Source organism: Podarcis erhardii (assembly GCF_964252035.2).
Source record: "Podarcis erhardii genome assembly, chromosome: 17".
Classification (NCBI taxonomy): Eukaryota; Metazoa; Chordata; class Lepidosauria; order Squamata; family Lacertidae; genus Podarcis; species Podarcis erhardii.
The window spans coordinates 10,817,734-10,841,691 of NC_138515.1; the positions used below are offsets into that span (position 1 = coordinate 10,817,734).

General features: G+C 44.9%; 1 protein-coding gene across 4 annotated transcripts in view; it reads left to right on the forward strand.

Moving 5' to 3' along the window:
- Positions 1–7,404: 7,404 nt before the first annotated feature.
- GLIS3 (GLIS family zinc finger 3) overlaps positions 7,405–23,958 on the forward strand; it is a 181,585-nt gene continuing 165,031 nt past the window's right edge. The window contains exons 1-2 of one of the 4 annotated variants that reach the window (XM_081844929.1): positions 7,405–7,645; positions 11,169–11,283. The gene's annotated coding sequence lies outside the window, so the exon portion shown is untranslated. Of the gene's footprint in view, positions 7,646–11,168; positions 11,284–17,429; positions 17,530–23,958 lie in introns of all 4 variants that reach the window. The other 3 variants (XM_081844930.1, XM_081844928.1, XM_081844931.1) reach the window with 3 other exon arrangements.

The following is a 23,958-nucleotide window of genomic DNA, read 5'->3' on the forward strand; positions in this document are numbered from 1 at the left end:
TGGATCTGAGAGACAGGAGTTCAAGTCGTACTTCACGTATGGCTTTTGGGAAAACAAGGCCTCTCAGCCTCAGCATCCCTTCTGCATAAACTGGGAAAATAATAAGGTGCATCAGAGCATTGTTGTGAGGCCAAGCACAGACTGTTAAGCATTATGCAAATTGTGCTGAAGTGCAATACATATGCAAAAACAGTAGTGGTAACAGAAGTCCCTGAAGTTTACAAGCTACACTTGTTCTTTTGTATGTGGTTGTCAAATGAACAATTATAATTCCAGTATAGCTCTCACTCAGTATGCATAGTTCTTTTGTTGATGGGATGGCATGATAAAGGCATTGAATCCTGAAGGTGAGAGCTATCAGACCAATCTAAAGATAAAAACAGGACCAAAATATGCTTTGTCCACCCTTACAAACTGAAGACATTTTAAATGCCAGTTCCACAGAAGTCTGTTTAGAGTCCATTCATATCATAACATTTAACAAGCTGAGTTTATTTCCTGGGACCCTAATTTAGTTGTCAAAAAATGTTTGCCTGGTGCCAATGTATTAAAACAACTGCCTGTTTCCTTTTGGGAAATGAGTAACTGAGTTAGGGAGAACAATTAATGCCTCCCTCATAACACTATTCCTACTTTTCAAGAGCTATTAAAAGTCTGCTGATAGGAGTGAATTTTATTTCCTGGTCTCCTTCAGTTGACACAGAGCTATAAGGTGTTAATTTATCTGTCAACTGAAAGTTGTTAGCATTTACCAGTCTGAGTAGATACTTTCCCCTGATTATTTTTTTCTCTTTTGGTAGTGTGAGCCCCCTAGTCCCCTAGCACCAGAAGGTTGGAAGATGTTGACATTGACCAGTTAGGAAAGGAATAACTGAATAGTTCAAATTACAGTTCAATGTTTCCTTATTGGATCCTATAATTATTTTAATTTTAAAATATAGCATATTTTAAAAGAGTAAGTATGCAGAACATACCTGGAAATGATTTATTTCCTCACAATTTTGGGCATTACATGGCAAGGGGCTGGACTACATGTCCCATCCAACTTTACAATTCTATGAATCTATGGTTCTATGGCTGGAGGTCAGGGGAGCAATATCACCCCTCCGCACTGCTACTGATCTCAAGAAACACAAGAAACACAAACTACTATGAATATGTAAGTCATTTTCCATCCATGAGAGCCAGTGTGGTGTAGTGGTTAAGAGCAGTAGACTTGTAATCTGGGGAACTCAGTTCACATCTCCGCTCCTCCACATGCAGCTGATGGGTGACCTTGGGCCAGTCACACTTCTTTGAAGTCTCTCAGCCTCACTCACCTCACAGAGTGTTTGTGGTGGGGGAGGAAGGGAAAGGAGAATGTGAGCCGCTTTGAGACTCCTTCGGGTACTGATAAAGTGGAATATCAAATCCAAACTCCTCCTCCTCCTCCTATTCTTCTTCTTCCATTGCCAGACATTTTGAAACCACAGCATCAGTTGTGCTACTGCTTGCTAGCATGCGATAAAGAGGGAGGAGTGAGGCATGGTCAGCACAGTGCAAACACATCAGCAGAGTTGACCTGCAATTTGTACTACACCTCAGCCCTCGTCCTCCTGATAAGCAGCAGCAACATGACAGACTGGAAGTCTGGAAAGTGGTGACGCTGTAATGAGCTCAACAGGATCAAGTATGGATTGGCAGGCTCCAACACAGCAGAAAGAGAATGAAGAAACAGAGAGGAGGCAGAATGACAGGAACCTAGGATGGAGGAGTGAGGATCTCCCATTTCCACTCTGACTGAAGCCGCTTCACAAGAAGGAGCAGTGATATGGACTCTTCCCTCAGCAGTTGATGGAGGTGGAACAGGAGGAGGCAGCAGTTGAACAGGAGCCTGACCAGGAGGTGCAAACTTGTTGGCTAGAACCAGGGGCCCAATCCAGACCAATCCAATTCTGACCCAAGCTGGACCCCAGACTGAACAGGAGGTTTTGCACAGCCCTAATTAAACATGCCTGTTGTCTTTGTCCATGGAATTTTCTTGGCAGGGATACTGGAGTGGCTTGCTGGTTCCTGCTCCAGGTGGATCACATTTGGTCAAACTCTCCACTATGAGAGCTGGACCATAAAGAAGGCTGATCGCCGAAGAATTGATGCTTTTGAATTATGGTGTTGGAGGAGACTCTTCAGAGTCCCATGGACTGCAAGAAGATCAAACCTCTCCATTCTTAAGGAAATCAGCCCTGAGTGCTCACTGGAAGGACAGATCGTGAAGCTGAGGCTCCAATACTTTGGCCACCTCATGAGAAGAGAAGACTCCCTGGAAAAGACCCTAATGTTGGGAAAGATGGAGGGCACAAGGAGAAGGGGATGATAGAGGATGAGACGGTTGGACAGTGTTCTCTTTTTTTATATAAATAATTTTTATTAAATTCTCCATTATACAAATTTGCCATATCAAACAATTTTCACAAATTTCTACTTTTTGGACTTCCCTCAGCTTCTCTGCCAATCATCCATATTTTCCCATTTTTACACATTTTCTAAATTTAATATTGCATTTTTAGATTACCCTTACTGTCCTGTTTCTGTTGAACAATACTCCTCTTACCTTCACAAAGCCTCTTTAAATCCCACTAGCGTTATTTGTTCATCACATATACTTTTCAGATATTCTGCAAATTTTCCCCAGTCCTCGATGAACTTGTGGTCCTGTTGATATCTTATCTTCCCAGTTAGTTTATCCAATTCTGCATAGTCTATGAGTTTCGTCCCCTATTCTTCAAGAGTCGGTAGTTCCTCTTGTTGGTTGGACAGTGTTCTCAAAGCTACCAGCATGAGTTTGACCAAACTGCGGGAGGCAGTGGAAGACAGGAGTGCCTGGCGTACTCTGGTCCATGGGGTCACAAAGAGTCGGACACGACTAAACGACTAAACAACAACAACAACAGTTAAACATGTAGTCTGCAGTGGGGGGAGGGGAGGAGAAGATACAGATGGCAACCTCTGACTGCATCTTTCTCCCCCACACTTTGCCACCTGGCTGCCCCCTTTTTCCAGCTCTGGATCACTTAGGTGGATTTATAGCTGGTTAACTGACCAAACCCAAAGAGTACTCATTTATGGTTCCTCGTCATCCTGGCAAAAAGTGACAAGTGGGCTGTTGCAGGGCTCTGTCCGGGGCCCATTGTTGTTCAATATCTTTCAAAAAGACTTGGATGAAGGAATTGAGAGGATGCTCATCAAATTTTCAGATGACACCAAACTGGGAGAGGTGGCTAATGCTGCAGAAGACAGAATCGGGATTCAAAATGACCTTAACAGATAGAAGCACTGGGCCCAAGCTAACAAAATGAATTTCAGTAGGGACAAATGTAAGATTCTGCACTTAGGCCAGAAGAACCAGATGCACAAGTATAAGATGGGAGACATCTGGCTTACTAGCAGTACGTATGAAAAGGATCTAGGGATCTTGGTGGACCACAAGCTTAACGTGAGTCCACAGTCTGATGCTGCAGCAAAAAAAGGCTAATGCTCTTCTAGGCTGCATCAACAGAAATATAATGGCCAAATCAAGGGAAGTAATTGTGCCACTCTATTCTGCCTTGGTCAGACAACATAAAGAATACTACGTCCAGTCCTGGGCACCACCATTTAAGGATATTGACAAGCTGGAACATGTGCAGAGGAGGGCAACCAAGATGATCAAGGGTCTATAAACCAAGCCCTCTAACAATCAATTGAAGGAGCTGGGTATGTTTAGCTTACAAAAGAGGAGACTGATAGCCATCTTCAAATATCTCAAGGGCTGTCACATGGAAGGTGGGGCAAGCTTGTTTTCACCTGCTCTGGAAGGAAAACCTGAACCAGTGGCTTCAAGTTACAAGAAAGGCCATTCTGACTAAAAATCAGGGGAAACTGACCATAAGAGTGAAACGGACTCCCATGGAAGACTCTTCTTCCTTGAAGGTTTTTAAGCAGAGGTTGGATGGCTATCTGTCGTGGCTGCTTTAGTTGAGATTCCTGCATTTCTGGGGGTTGGATTAGAGGATCCCGGAGGTCCCTTCCAATTCTATAAGTCTTGATCTGCTACAGACAAATCCCTGCTATAATGAAGAACAACTTTTTCTGCATCCTTCTTGTTTGAACATGCACAAAAAGGGAAATGATTAACAGATGTCCTGAGGGGCCACAATGGACCTTTATCACTTAATAAATACATCATTCTTTTTTATTTTTCTAGTTATATCTGTTCTTTTTGACGTTTATAGCCATTTTCTGTACTTATGTAACAAAAATGAAATGCATATTTGATATTTAAAAACCCTTTCATTTCCTCCTAAATATTGTGAATATTTTCCTTTTTCAGAAGGTATTTGATATGATCTTACACTGTGCTGTTATTGGTAATGATTTCTGGTAGTTTTTTGTTGTCAAAAGTCAGTACTTATTTTAAACATTCCTTTTATGTTTCATAATTTGCAATATGCCTTGAATCTGACTTTTATTATTTATGAAATGTAATGAATAGTAATCAGTAAAGCACTATATTTGAGACATCTTGATGGATACTGTTTTTCTGGAAAACAGGGACTGAGTTCAGGTGTAAATATACAATGCATTTGTGTGCATATTCCTGACACAATTGCCAACGTTTTTCTCAGGACAGGCTCCTCTGCTTTAACAGCTATGTTGCTGGAGGAAATTCAGCTATAAAAGACTTCAGTACTTTTAAAGCTGCAATTCTCTACTCGCTTACCTGAGCATAAGACCTATTGTATTCAACAGGGCTTACTTCTGAGTAATGTGCATGAACAGGATTGTGCTGTAAAGCTACAGTCTGCTGCACATTTGGTGCTGTGGGTTAAACCACAGAGCCTAGGACTTGCTGATCAGAAGGTGGGCGGTTCGAATCCCTGCAATGGGGTGAGCTCCCATTGCTCAGTCCCTGCTCCTGCCAACCTAGCAGTTTGAAAGCACGTCAAAGTGCAAGTAGATAAATAGGTACCGCTCCAGCGGGAAGGTAAACGGCGTTTCCGTGCGCTGCTCTGGTTCACCAGAAGCGGCTTAGTCATGTTGGCCACATGACCCAGAAGCTGTACGCCGGCTCCCTTGGCCAATAAAGCAAGATGAGCGCTGCAACCCCAGAGTCGGTCACGACTGGACCTAATGGTAAGGGGTCCCTTTACCTTTACCTTTAAGCTCAGTTGAAGACTAGGATTTTAAACGGAAAACTTTATCCCTGGGAATATCTCTGTTGGGTCCATTATTCTTTTCACATAGAAAATACTTTTTAATTGTTTTTTTCCTATATGGACTGGTTTTTAATTGTTCTAACACACGGAACTCTTTTCAGTTCTATGTAATTGTCAGTGGTTGTGCCATAGTCCAAGAGCCAAATAGCTCCTGGCCTTTGAGAGAATCTAGACATTGCAATGCATTTTTTAAATTTTATTTTATTGTTCCCCTTTCTGTCGTGTGGGGTCAGCTAGGAGTCGCTGCATTTCACGACGGGTCTCTTTGGACGGAGTTTCATTGGGACGGTTGCGAGAGGTCTCTCTGAACGCCTTACAGAAATACCATACAGTGGTACCTCGGGTTAAGTACTTAATTCGTTCCGGAGGTCCATACTTAACCTGAAACTGTTCTTAACCTGAAGCACCACTTTAGCTAATGGAGCCTCCTGCTGCCGCTGCGCCGCCGGAGCACGATTTCTGTTCTCATCCTGAAGCAAAGTTCTTAACCTGAAGCACTCTTTCTGGGTTAGCGGAGTCTGTAACCTGAAGCGTCTGTAACCTGAAGCGTCTGTAACCCGAGGTACCACTGTAAAGGGAAACGGACGTTGAGGAAAAAGAAGGGGAGAAAGTTCGGTGTGAATGACTGGCTGGTGGCCGTCATCCCGTGAAATGACACGCAACCATCAAGCAACACACACAGACACGATCGGGAAGGCAGCGAAGGGCAACCACGCGCGCTTCCCCGGCTGCCTGCGTGGATGACTCATTTTTTGCCCATGGCGACAGAGAGCCCCCTGGGTCTCGCCATTAACACGCCTCGTCCGCCCCGAGGACAAGCTGCGGGCGGACAGCGCTCCGGCTAGTTTTCTCCGGCAGGAGTCTCGGCTGCGCGCTCTCTCTTCCCTCCAGCGCGGAAAGAGCGCTGGGAAGAACGCGGGCGGCGCAACTTGGGCGCGCGCCTCCTGTACAGAAGGGGAGATGGACCTCCGCCCGCCCCGGAGGAGGCGACCGTCGCCGCCTGTCCCCAAACCCCGCAGGCAGCCTGGCTCGGGGTCGCGCAAGAGATATGAGCTGTGACTGTCACACACCTTGTTTTCCAAGACACATCCTCTTTTTCATGGGTAGGTAAAATGAGAGTCGTCATAGCGATCCATAGCTAAAAGTAGCAGTCGGCAAATGTGTCCTCTTTCTTCCTAATAATAATAATAATAATAATAATAATAATAATTTATTTATACCCCACCCATCTGGCTGGGTTTCCCCAGCCACTCTGGAAGGCTTCCAACAAAACACTAAAATACAATAACCTATTAAACATTAAAAGCTTCCCTAAACAGGGCTGCCTTCATACAGTGGTACCTCGGGTTACAGACGCTTCAGGTTACAGACTCCGCTAACCCATAAATAGTACCTCGTGTTAAGAACTTTGCTTCAGGATGAGAACAGAAATCGCAGCGGCAGAGGGAGGCCCCATTAGCTAAAGTGGTGCTTCAGGTTAAGAAGAGTTTCAGGTTAAGAACGGACCTCCGGAACGAATTAAGTACTTAACCCGAGGTACCACTGTATGGCAACCCTACCTGTACCCCAACTTGAGAGGGGAAAGTCTAAAGCGAGAAAGCAAGGGGGAGGGGACGGTTCCAGAAGGAGGAGGAGATCAGGGTCCAGAAAGAAAGAAGGAAGGAAGGAAGGAAGGAAGGAAGGAAGGAAGGAAAGAAAGAAAGAAAGAAAGAAAGAAAGAAAGAAAGAAAGAAAGAAAGAAGGAAGGAAGGAAGGAAGGAAGGAAGGAAGGAAGGAAGGAAGGAAGGAAGGAAGGAAGGAAGGAAGAGAAAGAAAGAAAGAAAGAAAGAAAGAAAGAAAGAAAGAAAGAAAGAAAGAAAGAAAGAAAGAAGGACGGAAGGAAGAAAGAAAGCGAACATGCCTTCGCAATCTCCACCTTCCGGCTCCCTCTTCGGAAAATATTCCTGCTCCAACTGAGAGCCTCTCCCAAGGGGGCCGGACAGGTGGGAGACCCGCGTCGCGCGTGTGCTTGAACTTGGCCAGCCCCAGCCCCCAGCCCCCTCCCCATAAGTGGTGCTTGTCATTCTGGTCTGAGAAGGCGGCAGGCGGCAGATCGGGGGCGCCGCGCTCGGCCCCCGAGCAGCACCTGGCTGGCGCTTTGTTGTGGGCAACCGGGTTACCTGGCGAAGCGGAGGCTGCCATAGGAACTTTGCTCAGCTGCGCCCCAGGCGAAGGGGGCGGGCGCGGAAAGCGGGCTCCCCCTGGGCGCAGCGCGGCGAAGGGACGCCCTTCAGAAGCGCCGGGGAGGGCGCACGACGCAGCGGCTTCTCGGGCGGAGCGGCGGGCGGAGCGCGGGCGCCTTCGTGGTCCCCGGGCAGCTGGCGAGTCCGAAGAAGGGGCCGAAGATCGGGAGAGCGAGGGCAGCGGAGAGAGTGCGTATCTTGCGCGGAGGGGACGCGGCATTCCTTGCGCGTGGGAAGGCGGCGCGCAGGGGGCGCTGCATGGGCGACGCGCGATCGTCAGGAAGCGCGTGAAAGTCCCGGCGAGCAAAACAAAGCGCTCGGGGGCGCGGAGAGTTTCGGGGAAGGAGAAGGGGAAGCGGGCAGATGGAAGGAAGCCGCCTTTTCTCCAATGGAAGAGGCGCTTCCTCGACGGCGGCTTGGACGCGCATCGATGTGCCAGCGCGATGATGGGCATGTTCGGAGTGACACCCAGTATGCCCGAGAGCACGGCCACATCTTCAGGGAAAACAGGAATGCCCCCCTCTCAAGCCCTCGCTTCAACAACTTCTCCCTATTCTGGACGATGTAAAGTTCCCGTCCTTCTTTCCTCGGGTGTATATTTTAATTTGCCATGTTTGATTCGCCCCCCGCCACCCCGCTCCAAAGTTTCCCGAATTCCTTTCGGATTTATCCTCAGGGCTCGCTCTCTTTCTCTCTCCCCTCGTTTTCGCTCTCTCAAGTTTTTCAAAGCCTGCTGCTAAAATGGGAAGGAAGAGAACAATGTCTGAAAAAGTTGAGACAAATATTCCCTTCGGGAGATTTGTCATCTTGTTGATGATTAAACGGGGTTAGATATAAAAACCCCTTGGATTTCTCCCCTCCCGCGTTTGCTTTGCTTCTACGGATGCCTATAAGAACTTGAAATCTAAGATAGGGACTAGTGGTAGCCTTGGTAATCTTTCTGTGTTTCAGGTGTGTTTATTCTTCCTAGTCTCTACTATGTTGAACATGGAGTTCTCAGAAAAGTCTGGGCAGAGCAGTAGATCTGCAGCCTTACTCTAGTGAAATCCTGTAACAAAAAATAGGGGGGGGGGGAGAGAGAAAATACAGGGCTAGCAACTAAATTCTAAGTAGTGTAAACATCTCTAGTGAGATGGGTTTCTGCCCCCCCCCTCAAGTACAGTGGTACCTCAGGTTGAGAACTTAATTCGTTCTGGAGGTCCGTTCTTAACCTGAAACTGTTCTTAACCTGAGGTACCACTTTAGCTAATGGGGCCTCCCGCTGCCGCCACGCCTGAAGCAAAGTTTGCCGCCTGAAGCAAAGTTCTTAAGCCAAGGTACTATTTCTGGGTTAGCGGAGTCTGTAACCTGCAGCGTTTGTAACCTGAAGCGTCTGTAACCCGAGGTACCACTGTATGTCGTATGATGGTTTTGCAAGTTGTGGAAGACTGTTGCTATTACTTTTTCATCCTCACACCAACTCTTGGCACATGTAGCTTTGAATCTAAGGCGCATGGCTGCTTTAATCCAACTTCTCCAAGCAATCATTTTGTACCTCCAAAGGTACAAAAAATCTTAGAACACTTGAAGTAATACTAATGGATAATGTCTTAGAGCATGTCTAGAGTGCCATCTTCTCATACCAGGCTTGCTTGGAATTAGGTGAATATATTTGAGAAACTGAGCAGGTTCACACCCTGTCCGTCCCCAGAAAGGATACTCTGATTATGGCACTCTCCACAGAGGCAGGTCATTTTCATTAAGAAAGAAATGGGAGCTGGATGGAGGAAAGGCTCCTGGGACGGTTTATAACAATGGAGGTCACAGGCTAAAGCACAAGCCAATGCATGTTAACCAAAAAGTAAGTGCTAATGAGGGCAGTGAGACTTTAGGTAAAGGTAAAGGGACCCCTGACCATTAGGTCTAGTTGTGGCCGACTCTGGGGTTGCGGCGCTCATCTCGCTTTATTGGCCGAGGGAGCCGGCGTACAGCTTCCAGGTCATGTGGCCAGCATGACTAAGCCACTTCTGGCAAACCAGAGCAGTGCACAGAAACGCCGTTTACCTTCCCGCCAGAGCAGTACCTATTTATCTACTTGCACTTTGACGTGCTTTCGAACTGCTAGGTTGGCAGGAGCAGGGACCGAGCAACAGGAGCTCACCCCATCGTGGGGATTCGAACCGCCAACCTTCTGCTTGGCAAGTCCTAGGCTCAGTGGTTTAACCTACAGCGCCACCCACGCAGTGAGACTTTACCCATAGTAAATTGGTTTTTGAACAGCTTAGTTCTCGAACGTTTTGGCTCCCGAACGCCGCAAACCCAGAAGCGAGTGTTCCGGTTTGCGAACGTTTTTTGGAAGCAGAATGTCCGACACGGCTTCCACGGCTTCTGAGTGCAGGAAGCTCCTGCAGCCAACTGGAAGCTGTGTCTTGGTTTTCGAACGTTTTCTGAAGTCGAACGGATTTCCATAATGGATTCCGTTTGAGAACCAAGGTACGACTGTATATGCTTAAGACTGAAGTCTTAACATTGGTCACTTCCAGAAAACCTATTTAGTGAACATGCATCTTAATTTGTTTGTGCAAAGTTTGCATGGAGGTTAGATGGCCCTGGATATTTATTGACCATTCATTCTTTATACCATGTTGAATCAAGTCATCATTATCCCACACTTTAATGCATTTTCCCATCACTTTCCATATCATAAAAAGTCTGGTTTGGGGGGAAAGCAAGTTTGTTGTGCAGGAGCACCAAATCAGTTTTAATTGTGCAACCCGAATTTGCAGATATGTGACTGAATCCCACCTGAAAATAGCAACAATTGAAGTGCCCATTGTTCTGCATAACCTATTTATCTGCATAGTGAGAATGTCATCACTGTGCATCATTGGCCACACAGAGAAGCAGTCATCACCACACTCCTATAATAGCTCAGAAACCACGGCCAGTAGAGAGGGCAAGTTAGTGTTTGTCCCATGATGTATCCAGAGGCAATAGATTGGGCCTGCTTCAGATGTAAACTTTGCAGTGTGCTTGTCGGTAATTCGTAATTGGTTTCCATGATGCACAAGAAACATCTGAAGATTTCTATCATATGCTGATCCCCTGCCCCCAAAATGTGGGGTGCCTCAGCATTCAAAATATAGACAACCAGAATTGGGCTAATTTCCCTTTTACTTTTTGTGGCAATCCACTTAACTACTATATTTGGGGGGAAGGTCATAGTCCCATGGTAGATCATCTGCTCCGTATTCAAAGGTCTCAATAGTTCAGTTGGTTAGAGCATGGTTCCGAGAATGCCAAGGTTGTAAGTTTGATCCCTGGACAACTGCATATTCCTGCATTGCAGGGGGTTGGACTAGATGATCCTCAGGGTCTCTTCCAACTTTGATTCTATGAAACAGGCCTCATGTCCCATCCCCAGAATCTCCAGATAGGGCTGTGAAAGTTCCCTGTCTGAAACCTTGGAGAGCTGTTGTCAGCTTAGGAGCCAACTCCTAAGGACTAAGGGGTCTTCACCATCCCCAATAAAATATTTGAGCCCCTCCCCAATTGATGGGCATTACCATTCAAATGGTGTCCATGTACCACATCATGCAATTGATTATGCGAGATAGGGCTTACTTGGCCCCCCCATATATATTTTATTCAAGTCAGTGTGTAGATCATACTGAGCTGGGTCTGGCTCCAAATAAGGCAACTTCTTGTTTTACTTACTATGTGTCCTTTACAGAAATCTACAAAGGGCAGGATTTGACAAGCAGTGAAAGGAGTCAGGGACGTGCAACTTGTGGGTTTCCTTAAGAGCCTTCCTTCTTTGTATCCCTCCTTCAAGCTCTGTGATATTGGTAAGTGGATTGAGTGAATTTTGGCATGATTACTGCAGCATGTGCAGAACTGACCATGGGAGAATGGCTTTTATTTAAACCGGATCTCTCCATAGAACAGGGTGGCGTTTTTAAGTGAGTTGCATTTTGAATGTGTTCCTTTCAATTCTGTCTAGGAACTATTTTTTAAAATATGCATCCATATCTCTCCTTTTCCCTCTTTCCCCCCTTTGAAATAGCAAATGATTATGGCCATGTCTTAGTGGTAGTTGTGGTGGGGGTGGGGGTGTTGGCTGTAAAAATCTGACTTTTCACACAATTTTTGCTATTTGGGCACGGTCAGGGCCAAAATGGAGGGGGGGAGAGAATCTAATTAGGATCTACTATATTGTTTGTGAATTAGCATCCCTGCAAAACTATTATTATTATTATTATTATTATTATTATTATTATTATTATTATTATTATTTAAAAGATCCTCATCACAGATTTCCCAAGTCATTTCTAGTTTGGCTCTTAAATATGCATATTGTTATTCTAATAAAATAAATGCCAGAAAGGACTGATAGGTGCTTACTAGAGAAGTAGTTTCATGTTGTAGCCTTTACATATTGTCACTGGTCATTAATTTGACTTGGAAATGATCTGCAAATCTCTTGGGAATGATGGTATCACTGACTTGACTGTATTGAAGGTATCTAGTGGCCCACATGGATAGTGATGATTAAATTTATTACCAGCAGGTCCTCGGGTGGGTCAAAAGAATCCAAAATTCAGTATTCAAACAGAACAAATGACAGTCACAGGCAGTGCTATTTTTCTAGAAAAACAGGGACTGGAACTCACCATGAATACCTCCCTTGTTCCCTTATAATGACAATGGCACCCACCTGAGAGGTGCCATAACTGAGGTTCTGACTGAAAAAAAGCCCTGGTCCCAAGAACAGGGCAGATCCTGATCAGTCTTGTGTCCTGGTCTCAATCTTTTGTTGGAAGACTGTCTGTCTTTCAGCCCTCAGAGCATCATGGGAGCCAGTGTGGTGTAGTGGTTAAGAGCGGTAGTCTCGTAATCTGGGGAACCGGGTTCTCTTCCCCGCTCCTCCACATGCAGCTGCTGGGTGACCTTGGGCCAGTCACACTTCTCTGAAGTCTCTCAGCCCCACTTACCTCACAGAGTGTTTGTTGTGGGGGACGAAGGGAAAGGAGAATGTGAGCCGCTTTGAGACTCCTTCGGGTAGTGATAAAGCGGGATATCAAATCCAAACTCTTCTTCATCCCCCAAACATCTCCTGGAACATGTGAAGTTACATTAAGGAGGAGAACGCTATTAGGCACGTGCAAAGTTTCTTTACCTATCACAGAGCAGGATAGCCAGGTCTGCACATACTGTATCTGGCACGAGGAGGCTGGGCTTTCAAATCAATATGGTTTCTCTACAGACCTAAGCATTACAGCTTCTCTTCATAGAAACCAACCACTGGGGCTGGAGTATTGTTTAGTGGTTTTTTTGGGGGTGGTACCTAGAAGCTGGGGATGCGGGTGGCGCTGTGAGTTAAACCACAGAGCCTAGGACTTGCTGATCAGAAGGTCAGCGGTTCGAATCCCCGCGACAGGGTGAGCTCCCATTGCTCGGTCCCTGCTCCTGCCAACCTAGCAGTTTGAAAGCACGTCAAGTGCAAGTAGATAAATAGGTACCACTCTGGCAGGAAGGTAAACGGCATTTCTGTGCACTGCTCTGGTTTGCCAGAAGTGGCTTAGTCATGCTGGCTACATGACCCGGAAGCTGTACGCCGGCTCCCTCGGCCAATAAAGCGAGATGAGCGCCGCAACCCCAGAGTCGGCCACGACTGGACCTAATGGTCAGGGGTCCCTTTACCCTTTACCTTACCTAGAAGCTGGCTCCCATGTCAACTGCAGATCCATTCTTTATGATGTCACCACTGATCTAAATTATCTATAAACTGCTGTGGATGAAATAATAACAATAAATTTATTACTCTTTAAAGTTATCACAAGGCTCTTTGTTAGTTTTGCTGAAGCAGCCTAACACAGCTACCCTTATTATTATTATTATTATTATTATTATTATTATTATTATTACACGATTCTCCCACGGCAGAATATTACACATATGGGCAAACAGAAGGTGATTCTGCAAACCTGAAGAAGAAACATATTTCTCTTAATTTTGAAATGCAACCAAATGTTCTTGTAGCCTTGATTTTCAATGGTTGCAAAGCTTATTTTGGTTATTGAAACCATTCCTCCCTCTGCTGCCACTCCTGTACGTAGAAGTTAATGGCCAGAGCTCAAGTCTGTAATAGAAATAACTCAAATCTAGTGATAAATTATAGCTCAGTAAATTTGATTTGGTCCTTTTGATATACAATTAGGACTCCAATGGGCTTTTATTGTGAAATCAGTGCTCTCGTACTGTCTATTCTTCACATAACATTATCAACACAGCATGGCAGCTAATATCCCTCCTCCACATTTAAACTACATTTATCCTTTCTGTAGAAAATCTGAAAAGATAAACTGGTTGCCAACAAACTTTTTGGAATGCTTAAATGACACATTTGTGATATTAAGCCCCTGTCCAGAAACACCCTCAATTAAGATGAAGGTTTTCTTTTCTTTTTTTAATAATATTTATTAAAAATTTTCAAATATAACAGAAAAGAAAAACATCCAAATTTAAGGCCTTATTTTCAATGTCATCTTTCCAGGACTTCCCCTCCCCTCCCCCTCTTGTATTCCAGTTCTTTCAAATAGATTCAGCAAATTCTTACCCCAGGTTTTAAAGTTATTATCATTAACCCAATTTAAAAAATATTTTCCCATCCCCTAAAATCGACCTGTTCCCTTCCACGAGTTCCCCTCTTTAGTATACAATACAGATTAACATAAAAAAATAGAAAAAAGAATAAAATGTAATTTAACACCCTTTGGATTCCAAATTTCCCTCCCCCCTTTCCCGGTTGCGTTCCCAATGTCCGTCAATGTCTACTGTCGTCCTGGAGCTCCCACATCTAAGCCATAATCCTTCACCAGTCCGCTTTGCCGTCTTTTTAATAGTCTTTGCCGTCTTTTGGTCGTCTTTGATTTCGAATGTCCAATCTTGGAAGGGGTCTATCTTCTAACTTTGTCCAGTTCTTGTTATTCTTTTTGTTCTTGTTGTTCTCTCTTCTCCTCTTTTTTTTTTCCCCCCTGCTCTCCTGCACAAATGTTCTAATTCCAAAAAGCTTGTAATTCCTCTACAGAGGCTTTGTTATTCAGGAACAAAACATTACGTCAAGTCCCTTCCATTCTTCAATAGATAAATCTATTGTCTCCTTTAGTGTGTAGACCTCTGTAGACAAAATAGTGTTCCATTTCTGCAGTTTCCCAGGAGATAAATAGTCCGATTCAAATTCCATGCCAGCAATACTTGTAATGACCCACAGCTCCTCTAGAGGGATTATAATAACTCAATTTCCTTCCCGATCACACCCACCAGTCAAAGTAACTTATTATTCCTTGTTTTAAACAGTTTATATCCAATTTATAACAAATGTAACCACAGCTCCTCTAGAGGGATTATAATAACTCAATTTTCTTCCCGATCACACCCACCAGTCAAAGTAACTTATTATTCCTTGTTTTAAACAGTTTATATCCAATTTATAACAAATGTAACCAGCAAAGTCCTCGTAACAAAGTTCTCTTTTTGTTCTTCAGTTTTGGCAGCTCCTTTGACAGCTGTCAAAACCTCTATTTCTCCTCTCCCGGCGCTCTCATGGATCGCTCCCGGGGTTTTTCGGGGGGGGGGGTTGTATTTTAATTCACATTCCACTTTTCTCCTCCAGCCCAGCTTATAATTTTCCATCGCGAAATTAATAACTTTATCAAAAAAAGGTTGCACTCGATCTTAGTTGTCAGGTCCTTTGCTTTAGCTCCTCTACAACAGGGGGGAGGCTGACTTCCTTTTTGCACCTCCCCCGCTCACTCTGAATTTAAGAAAAAAATTGTTCCCCTTTTTAATCCAAGTTCCAATTACTCACGGGTTATTCTTTTAAGTCCAGATTTTCAATGGAAGAAGTCAGCGCTCTCCGCCAAATGGCATGCGGCTTCACTCGGCAGGGGAAGCGGAGGACTCACAGCACCCCCCCCTGTCACCCGCTCCGTAGCCTTTAAAAAGGCTCCTTCGCGTGGTCGGGGGGGCGCAAACGGTGCCCGCCGAGTCACCATGCCCATGGGTTTCAGCGCCCATGGTTTTTGAGGGTCCCCGCGTCGCCGGCGCGGTAGAACCCAGCCCCTGCTGAGAAGGCTCCCTCCGGAGCTCGGAGGGAATCCGCCATTCGGCGATGGCGCCAACCCGGAAGTCTAAGATGAAGGTTTTCTCTCCCACTTCAGGATTGGTAAATTAATCTAGCAAAGCTTGGAAGCATGTGTTATCACCAATTATTGCTGTTGCTAATTGTCACTGTGTTTCTCTCTCTCGTTCTCCCTCTCACACATACACACAAAGATTTGGCATAAAATTCACAGATTATAACTCCTGCATTTCATGGCTCTTTCACTCTACTTTTTACAATTTGTATTATCTCTATACTCCTATGTATATATGTACATTTGTATCTTCCAACATTCTATGCATCCAATGAACTGGGCTTTAGTCCATAGAAACTTAAACTGAGGACTCAGCTACATTGGCAAGGAAAAAGCGCTTTATATGGCTTAAACAGTGGTATCTTGGTTCTCAAATGCCTTGGTACTCAAACAACTTGGAACCCAAACACTGCAAACCCGGAAGTAAGTGTTCCAGTTTGCAAACTTTTTTTGGAAGCCAAACATGCTGTTTTGAGTGTTACACTGATGATTTGAGTGCTACGCTTCTGTTTTGAGTGTTATGCTGAGGTTTGTCTGCTTCGTGTTTTTGTTTTTGCGGCTCTTTTTTTATGTGTGACTATGTGGAACCCAGTTCAGTTACTGACTGATTCATTATGTGACTGCAGTACATTGTTTATTGCTTTCATTTTATGGATCAATGGCCTCGTTAGATAGTAAAATTCATACTAAATTGCTGTTTTAGGGGTTGTTTTTAAAAGTCTAGAGCGGATTAATCCATTTTGCATTGCTTTCTATGGGAAAGTGTGCCTTGGTTTTGGAACGCTTTGGTTTTGGAACGGACTTCTGGAACCGATTAAGTTTGAGAACCAAGGTACCACTGTATATGCTTTATAACACTGTGACACCAGATGGCGCTGTGGAGTTCTGTTTTTGACAACCTGATTTCTCATACAAAGTTTACAACACGTTTAATTGACACGCTTCTTTGATGTGTCTCAATCCGGCCTAAGACTGAATCTGAGCAAGGCAGAAGTGGTATGGTGGGTGGTCCCTGACTTGGGGATTTGAGAAAGTAACCTGTTTTGAGTGGATTACACTCTTCCTGAAGGGGTACCCCTGGATTCACTACTGTTACTTGAGGCAGAATTGGTTTCAATTTCAAGCTTTGGCTGATTCACCAGCTCTGGATTCTTTCTGGACCAGGATATCGTGGTCACAACAATCCACTCCAAGTAGACCATTACAATGTGCTTTTTACATAGGAAGCTGCAACTTGCATAGAATGTGACTACAGTGGTACCTCAGGTTACATACGCTTCAGGTTACATACGCTTCAGGTTACAGACTCTGCTAACCCAGAAATAGTGCTTCAGGTTAAGAACTTTGCTTCAGGATAAGAACAGAAATCGTGCTCCAGCGGCGGGGCAACAGCAGGAGGCCCCATTAGCTAAAGTGGTGCTTCAGGTTAAGAACAGTTTCAAGTTAAGAACAGACCTCCGGAACAAATTAAGTACTTAACCTGAGGTACCACTGTATCAAGGTTCTGAGCAGTGTAGCAAAATGAAATCACACCACACTGATTCTTAAAGAGCTGTACTGCTTGTCTATATGCTACCAGACATAAATCAAGGTATTAATGGGATATAAGGTCCTAAATGACCTGGGACCAAAATGATTGAAGGAGAGACCCTTTCACAATAGATGTCAGCGTGAGTCTTGAGATCTGTGAGGAGGCCCTGCTCATTTTCCCAGAAGGCATTTCTTGTGGCACAACAGCATGAAACAGGACCTTCAATGTGAAAGCACTCTAGTTATGGAACCCCCTTCTCTTGAAGGTCCGCCCATCTCCCTCAACTGATTGCATTTTGGCATCAGCCCAGAGACCCATCTTTTCATTCAAGTGTTTGGAAGACAGCTGACATTTGAGGCCCAAGGGTTAGTGTTATGTAACTGGTGCAAAGTGATGTAAAGTTAGGGTGTTTCTGTTGATATACTAATGTTTTTAGAGTTGGGATAATTGTTTTTAATGTAGATGCAATTTTATTATTTTGTAAAGTGCTCTGAAAAACTACAGAATGAAGAGCAATATAAAAAAGCATAATTTTATTTTTTTGAGTTTACATGGCTATTCCTCTGGAATTTGTACTAGACTTGCTAACACATAAAGGTAAAGGGACCCCTGACCATTAGGTCCAGTTGTGACCGACTCTGGGGTTGCGATGCTCATCTCGCTTTATTGGCTGAGGGAGCCGGCGTACAGCTTCCTGGTCATGTGGCCAACATGACTAAGCCACTTCTGGCGAACCAGGGCAGCACACGGAAACGCCGTTTACCTTCCCGCCGGAGTGGTACCTATTTATCTACTTGTACTTTGACATGCTTTCGAACTGCTATGTTGGCAGGAGCAGGGACTGAGCAACGGGAGCTCACGCCGCCGCAGGGATTCGAAGTGCCGACCTTCTGATTGGCAAGTCCTAGGCTCTGTGGTTTAACCCACAGCGCCACCCGCGTCCCTGCTAACACATAATACCTTCTAAAATCTAAATTAGGATCTCTGAGCAATATGAGTCACCCATGTATCCTGAGTCTTTACCTAAGCCATTATATTGGGTCAGAAGGGCTTATCTGTGAGTAAAGATAGCAAGGCTGGTGGAATCTTTGCATACAAACTAAGGCAGACATATGATCAGGATGTGTTGCCTTGGTGTGCAGTGACACAAAGGCTATCGAAATGGAGAGGACGAGAAGTAACAGTTGGACTGGGGATTTCCTTGGTTCTGTGGAAAGGGACTCAACTGCACCTGGAAGCCTTCATTGCTAATATTAGGTCTGTGGAGGATGATTGAGAATGGATTAATTTTATGTACCATACTGGTAAATTTAATGCACCAGAGCTTTTTGTTATATGTGGTTCTATCCATGCATGATAGAATCATAGAATTGTAGCATTGGAAGGGACCACAAGGCTCATCTAGTCCAAAAACCTGAAATGAAGAAATCTTAGCTAAAGCATCCCGGACAGATGGCCACCTAGACTCTGCTTAAAAACCTCCAAGGTAGGAGAGTTCACAACCGCCCGAGGGAAAATGTTCTATTGTCAAACAGCTCTTAGCGTCAGAAAGTTTTTTCTGGTGTTTAGTTGGACTCTCCTTTCTTGCATCTCCGATGAAAATAGGGACATCCCATTCCATCATGATAATTCTACTATTTATACCCCACACATCTTATTGGGATGCCCCAGCCATTCTGGGCAGCTTAAAGGTAAAGGGTAAAGGGACCCCTGACCATTAGGTCCAATTGTGACTGACTCTGGGGTTGCACACTCATCTCGCTCTATAGGCTGAGGGAGCTGGCGTTTGTTTGCAGACAGCTTCTGGGTCATGTGGCCAGCATGACTAAGCCGCTTCTGGCAAACCACAGCAGCACACGGAAACGCCGTTTACCTTCCACCGGAGCGGTACCTATTTATCTACTTGCACTTTGACATGCTTTCAAACTGCTAGGTTGGCAGGAGCAGGGACTGAGCAACGGGAGCTCACCCCACCGCGGGGATTCGAACCGCCAACCTTCTGCTTGGCAAGTCCTAGGCTCTGTGGTTTAACCCACAGCGCCACCCGCACACATCTTACTGGGATGCCCCAGCCATTCTGGGCAGCTTACACACATATAAAAACATAACAAAACATTTAAAAAACTTCCCTATACAGAATTGCCTTCAGATGGCTCAGGGGTCAGATAACTCCATACTCCCCAGTGAAAATAGGGACATCCTAAGGAAAAGAGATTCCAAGATCAATTCAGAAACTGGGATGGCTTCTCTAAATCAGGGACATCCCCAGAAAATAAAGACACTTGGAGAGTCTGTTATTGTAACTTGAATCCACTGGTTTGAGTTCTGCTCTCCAGAGCAGGCAAAAACAAGCTTGTTCTCTCTTCCATGGTGTCAGCTTTGTTTGTTTCACACAAACCATAGTTAACATTAGCCACAGTTGGTCAGTTCAAATGACATAACAAGCAGAGGTGGAGCTAGCTGCTCCGGCACCTGTGCAGCCAACGGCGGGGTGAGTGTCCCAGGGGGGCGCCGCCTGTGGTGAACATCCCGAGGGGGTGCGGCGATGTTACCTCCCCTCAGGGATGACACCCGGGCGAGCCGCACCCACCACACCCCCTTCCTCCGCCAGTGATGACAAGCTGTGACTAAGCAAAGGAGGAAGCTTCTGAAATCCTTCTTGCACTTTCAGCAGAGTAGAAGAGGGGTGGTTGTGGAGTGGTGGAAAAGGTAAAGGGACCCCTGACCATTAGGTCCAGTCGCAGACGACTCTGGGGTTGCAGCGCTCATCTCACTTTATTGGCCGAGGGAGCCAGCGTACAGCTTCCAGGTCATGTGGCCCGCCTGACTAAGCTGCTTCTGGCGAACCAGAGCAGTGCACGGAAACGCCATTTACCTTCTCGCTGGAGTGATACCTATTTATCTACTTGCACTTTGATGTGCTTTCAAACTGCTAGGTTGGTAGGAGCAGGGACCGAGCAACCGGAGCTCACCCTGTCACGGGGATTTGAACAGCCAACCTTCTGATCGGCAAGCCCTAGGCTCTGTGGTTTAACCCACAGCGCCACCCACGCAAGCAACTAAGAGAAGAAAAAAGACCTTTTAGAACCATGAGGAATGCATTGACGTAGACCAGATAAGACCCTCTGCGTACTGCATTGCATATAAATATACCTCTGTCAGGTAATCAAAGTACATTGTTTCTGAAGAAAACTTAATGAATGTGCAGTGTGTAATCTCCTGCTTATTATGTTTGCACTTTTATAATGTATTTTAAAGCTACAGACAGGAATGGTTTTGATTCTCTGTAGATTTATAATGCTGTAGTGCACACGGTTCCACCAAGAGAATGACTCCTCTTTGTTTTCATGTTCTTTTTCTCAAGACCCAGTCACCTGTGTTAGGGCAAGGTACATTCTGCTTTAATAAAACAAACCCTGGGAATCTAAGAACATTCAGCCCCATCTGTCCTTGGTTGAATGGCAAAATGTGATTTATGTTGCAGCCAGGCATGAAAACAAATGATATTGCTTGTAATCAATAAATGTTCCTGCAATCTGCAGCTTAAACAATGGAAGCTAACAATTTAGCATTTATCTTTTTGAGTTATATAAATTGAGCTGGGATCTGCAACTTCTCAAAGTTGTTAATAGGAATCTTGCTGTTGCTTTTAACATAGATAGGATTAGGCTATTTAATATAGATTATATAGATTAGTAAAGTATGTGAGTGTTGTATATGTGTGCTTTTGTGTGTGAGAGAGAGAGAGAGAGAAAGGGAGAGGGAGGAAGGGTTATGTCCATATACTGTATGTTCACATATACATACCCTCCAAGTGTACTGATTTTCCAGGGACAGTCCCAGACTTATGAAAGCTAACCTGGTTTCTGATTTGATCCCGGAATATCCCTATTTCCCTCACAAGTGCTGCTGCTGCCAAGTTCGGGAAGGAGGATTAGCCAGTGCTTGTCTCAAGCAGTGGCGGCAGCAAGCGATCACCCAGTTGCCTCTCTATGGCTGTCACTATTGGCCTCCTCACTTGGGCAATTCGTAGCAGCTGCAGGAGAGCATTGCAGATGGGGGAGGGGGCAAATCATCCAATGATTCAAGTGGGACTCAAAGGCTGTTGTAGGAGGTGGGAGGGGACCTGTTCTGAATCACGCTGGGCAGGTGCAGACCCTCCAAATTTCTGATTTGATCCTGGAATGTCCCACTTTTCCTTAGGACATCCCTATTTTCAGCAGAGAATAAGCGTTCCTTTGAGACTGATTTGCTGCCTCTGTAGTTCCTGCCACCTGAGGCGGTTGTCTCACCTTGCCACATGGGTGGGCCATCCCTGGGTAGTTACAGTGAGGAAAGGAAAGCTGCTTCCTCACAATTTTATTGGTGAACACATTTTCACATATTCCTTGAAAATCATTCTAATTATCACCTGGAACATCCACAACACTTTAACTTATTCACATTTCCTTTATCCAAATGAAAGCTTCTCCTTCAGAAGTCTTCTCCACACCTCTCAGCTGATTATGGAGATGATATTCCCTCAGATACCTAGTACATATTTGACATGGGGGAGAAACTCTGATTGAAGAAGAAGAAGAAGAGTTTGGATTTGATATCCCGCCTTTCACTCCCTTTAAGGAGTCTCAAAGCGGCTAACATTCTCCTTTCCCTTCCTTCCCCACAACAAACACTCGGTGAGGTGGGTGGGGCTGAGAGACTTCAAAGAAGTGTGACTGGCGCAAGGTCACCGAGCAGCTGCATGTGGAGGAGTGGAGACGTGAACCCGGTTCACCAGATTATGAGACTACCTCTCTTAACCACTACACCACATTGGTTCAGATTTTAAAGCAAATCTACCTAACTCATGCTTTCTGAACCAATATACCAAACTGAAACACAGCTATCCTTAGAAACTCACACTTCTCTAGATTTTGTGATGCTGTACTCCAGCCGAATAATGTGTACAAAAAATGTGCATGTTAGGTAAAAGTAAAAATGCATATATTCATTAAAATATAAAATGCATCATATTAGGGGAGGGTGTGTGCCAAAATGTGTATATCAGGGAAAGTTGCATACAGAAATGTTATGTTCAGAGAAATTTGCACTAAAATTCAGATGAATTTTCATGAGGACTTAATTTTGCCCCTGGAAGCTGGTGCAGAATTGTGATGAAGGAAACATAAACTTGGAAATATGAGAAACCGAAATAGAGAGATTTGTCCAGACAGTGTAAAAGATGGCTGGAAAAGTTGTGGCCTTCCAGATGTTGCTCATGTAAAGGTAAAAGGACCCCTGACCAGTCCAGTCGTGACCGACTCTGGGGTTGCAGCGCTCATCTCGCTTTATTGGCCAAGGGAGCCGGCGTACAGCTTCTGGGTCATGTGGCCAGCATGACTAAGCCGCTTCTGGTGAACCGGAGCAGGGCACGGAAACGCCGTTTACCTTCCCTCCAGAGTGGTACCTATTTATCTACTTGCACTTTGATGTGCTTGGGACCGAGCAACGGGAGCTCACCCCGTCGCGGGGATTCGAACTGCCAACCTTCTGATCGGCGAGTCCTAGGCTCTGTGGTTTAACCCACAGCTCAACCCGCGTCCCTTTGTTGCTCATGTACAACCCCCCAATTGCTGCATGGGAGTGATGGGAGTCAGACACCAATGACATCTGGTGACACCAAAAGGACAGAAAACTGGAATGAAGCTGTCAGTTGACTTAAAAACTGTGCATTCCACACTGCACTAGATACACTCACAAAGGAGAAGAAGTAGCAGAAGAAGGAGGGGTGCAGCCTTTTTAATCAAAACCACATGCCTCATTTTACCTCCTTCCATTTCAACTAAAGCATACACACTCCATGTTGTTCTCCAACATAGCCAAAATGTGAGGACAGGAGAGGCCGGTTAAATGTACTTCTGCTGACAAATGTGAAAATACTTAGAGAACAAAATTCCCATTTGTTTGCTGACTACTTAATTTATCCTCTACAAATACACCCTCTGCTCACAAGTTGCTCTCTCCATATAACACACATTGGATAGATGCGGGAATCACTCATTCCTGATCTACTAAGCACAATAATCTGTTGAGATACTGTTTTTTCTGTTAATTGTAAAATTAACATAGTCAGGTTTGTGTTAGCTAATGGGTGCACTTTGGAAATGAATGCCACATACTGTATTTTTCGCTCTATAAGACACACCAGACCACAAGACGCACCTAGTTTTTGGAGGAGGAAAACAAGAAGAAAAAAAATTCTGAATCCCAGAAGCCAGAACAGCAAGAGGGATCGCTGCGCAGCGAAAGCAGCAATCCCTCTTGCTGTTCTGGCTTCTGGGATAGCTGCGCAGCCTGCATTCGCTCCATAAGACGCATACACATTTCCCCTTACTTTTTAGGAGGGAAAAAGTGCGTCTTATAGAGCAAAAATTACGGTATTTTATTTTTACTTTATTTGCATTTGTCCTTTACATTCCCCCCTTGCTGGTGGAGTGATGTATTCTGCACTTAGCTGTTTTATTGTGCTCCTCCCCCTTAAAAACATAACCAGAGACTGATATTTCACATCCCAGTGCTTTTAACTGCTGTGCATGCTTTTTGGCTCCTCTCTTAAATGAGCAGAAAGTAAAAATAGAGGAATAGGCTAGGGAAGCTCTTCTCAATGAAGCATTTGGCTCTCCATTCTCAGCCGACTCTTCTTTCTTGCTCAGTGCTCATTCCATTTCATGGCTGGTTAACTAGTACAAAGGTAACTGACCTCACTGTTAACTTCTGCTTTTGAAAGGGCACCATTTCCCTTTATTATAGTTCCC